Source organism: Lathyrus oleraceus, chromosome 6 (genome assembly GCF_024323335.1).
Source record: "Lathyrus oleraceus cultivar Zhongwan6 chromosome 6, CAAS_Psat_ZW6_1.0, whole genome shotgun sequence".
Taxonomy (NCBI): Eukaryota; Viridiplantae; Streptophyta; class Magnoliopsida; order Fabales; family Fabaceae; genus Lathyrus; species Lathyrus oleraceus.
The window spans coordinates 187,032,162-187,034,717 of record NC_066584.1 but is presented as its reverse complement, the minus strand read 5'-3'; the positions used below and the strand labels follow the sequence as shown (position 1 = coordinate 187,034,717).

At 34.7% G+C, this 2,556-nt stretch overlaps 1 pseudogene; it reads left to right on the top strand.

Moving 5' to 3' along the window:
- Positions 1-611: 611 nt before the first annotated feature.
- LOC127094671 (nucleotide-sugar uncharacterized transporter 2-like) lies at positions 612-2,212 on the top strand (annotated as a pseudogene).
- Positions 2,213-2,556: the final 344 nt, after the last annotated feature.

Below are 2,556 nucleotides of genomic sequence, written 5' to 3'. Positions count from 1 at the left end.
TCCATAAGGCCTAAAAGCACCATACACCATCTGATTCATTGCCTCAATTTGGTCATCATGATGCACATGCTCACTACTATTTGAATCATTCCTTGTATTAACATTGAGCTCTACTTCTCCATGTTGAGTCCAAATCCAATAGTCCGGTTGAAATCCATCTCGATACAAGTGAAGTCTAACATTAGTTGGTGTTCTTATCTTGAGACACTTGCAATTTATACACGGACACCTTATCCCTCCCTCAGATTTACAAATAGATTGTTTCAAAGCCCTCTTTACGAAGTCTTTAACCCCGCGAACATACTCTTCTTTCAATTCGTGTCTATTGGAATACACTCTATCGTACCTCCAAGTACGATTCATTTTCTATAAGGCAAACAATTAACTCGTCAACCACTGAAAATTAAAACATATATTAGACAAAAATGAATGGCTGATATAATTATCCTACAACTACAAGGAAGAACCATATATAATAAATATGTTCTGAAATTTGTTTTTGAAATGGAGCATATGCTACCTCATTTGGACTAAAGATAATACTGTCGAAAATATACATTACTATGCTTGCTTAGTGCTATTAAAACTTTATAATGTACTCAAGGACAACCATGTTCCAGAGGAATAATAGTTTTATGGGAAGGCTGCTAGTAAACGTTCTTTTTCCTGTCGGTAAAAGAAGTAAAATAATAATTTTTACAACCAGAACAATGATAAGACATCCTTAATTGCTAGAAATGCAAAAGTAAAGAAAGAACGCCCATGTTTGTTGCATATCATACAGGAGAAAGACAGGTTTTCTATCATACAACAAACAAGTGATGCAGGAGGAAGACATGTTTTTTTTCCTTAATTTCTTAACTCATATGTCATTGTTATTGAGTTTTATTTTATTTGCATGATTTATATCAAACGGTGTTTTTCCTACATTCATGTGTTCTTAATTTTCCTATGATTGGCTTTTGAAATCTAGTTTCTGTTTTTTCAAATTTTGACAGTCTAAATCGTAAGTTTGTAACATTACATTTTTGTGTTTATTTTATGTTCTGTCATAACTGAATCACATGATGCAGTGTTCTTATGATGGTTAAAAATGATCAGGTAAAACACTGGAAGAACTAAGATCTTCTCTCTACAATGAGCTCCGAACATCAGAAGGAGCCAAGCGACATCAACAAAGATATTGCGGACTAGTGGTCGCGTTATCGTTCAACTTCATGGTTGCTGTTGGTATCATCATGGCTAACAAATTGGTCAGAAATCAGAACCATTTATGTTGCGTGTAACTTATCATCATTATGAAATATCTCTTATGATGCATGTTACGAACTTTGTCGTTGATAGGTGATGGGAAGAATTGGTTTTAACTTCCCGATTTTTCTGACATTTGTTCACTACGTCACCGCATGGGTTCTTCTTGCAATTTTCAAAACAATATCGGTGCTTCCAGTGTCTCCTCCATCTAAAACAACTCCTTTCTCTTCTATATTTTCACTTGGCGCTGTTATGGCTTTTGCATCCGGTCTTGCAAACACCAGCCTCAAGTATAACAGGTTCGTGATCTTGCTCTAACATGTTCATTAGCCAAAACTGCATCGGGTTTCTTTATCTAAAAAGCTTATTTATGATAAAAGATTCGGAATTTCCTTTCCTGTTTTTTGACAGTTCGGTTCATGCAGTGTTGGTTTCTACCAAATGGCCAAGATTGTTGTTACTCCAACAATTGTTTTGGCAGAGTTCATATTTTTTAAGAAAACCATTTCTTCGAAATAGGCCATAACTAAGCTTTTCGGCGTTTTTTATTCTCTCTCTTTTATAAAACATTTCATGTATCTAAAAAAAGAACTACTCCATCCAACCCTTTATTGTTTATGTACTAATCATGCATTGGAATGCAATGATGCAGGTTTTAGCTTTGGCTGCTGTGTCAGCTGGTGTAGCAGTTGCAACTGTATCAGATTTAGAGTTCAATTTGTTTGGTGCAATAGTTGCTGTTATAGAGAAGTTAACTAGGTAACTTCCTAATGCTGTTTAATATGCCTAGGAATAGAATCTTAGCAGTAGGAAACAAGACATTCTAATGGATGTTCAAGAATGATGTAGTGAATTGAAATATGCTTTACTTTCCTGCAGTTTTGATTTCTTTTCACTATTGCTCCTTTCTCCTAATCCTACTCATCGCTATTCAGGTAAAATGGCTAAGTTAAATTAGCAAGAAAATTAACGGATCTGATGCAAAACTATTTGAAACTTAACCAGAAAAAACATTTCCTTCAAAATAAATTATAACCCCAACCTTGAGAAATACTAACTGATGCAAACACTAACTATTGCAAACACTAACTGTTCAGTCTGGTTCCAGATTAACATAGGGATGACTAACCTTGAGAAAGAGTTGTCTTTGCAAAATCCCGGATGATATAGTGCTTCGGTTCCAAATTAACTTGCATTCAACAACTGCTTACTGCCACCACTAAGTAGGATGAGCATTCTTGAAAACCTACATTCAGAAAACCAATTAGCAAATAATTTGATTTTTGTAGTTTCAGACTTAAA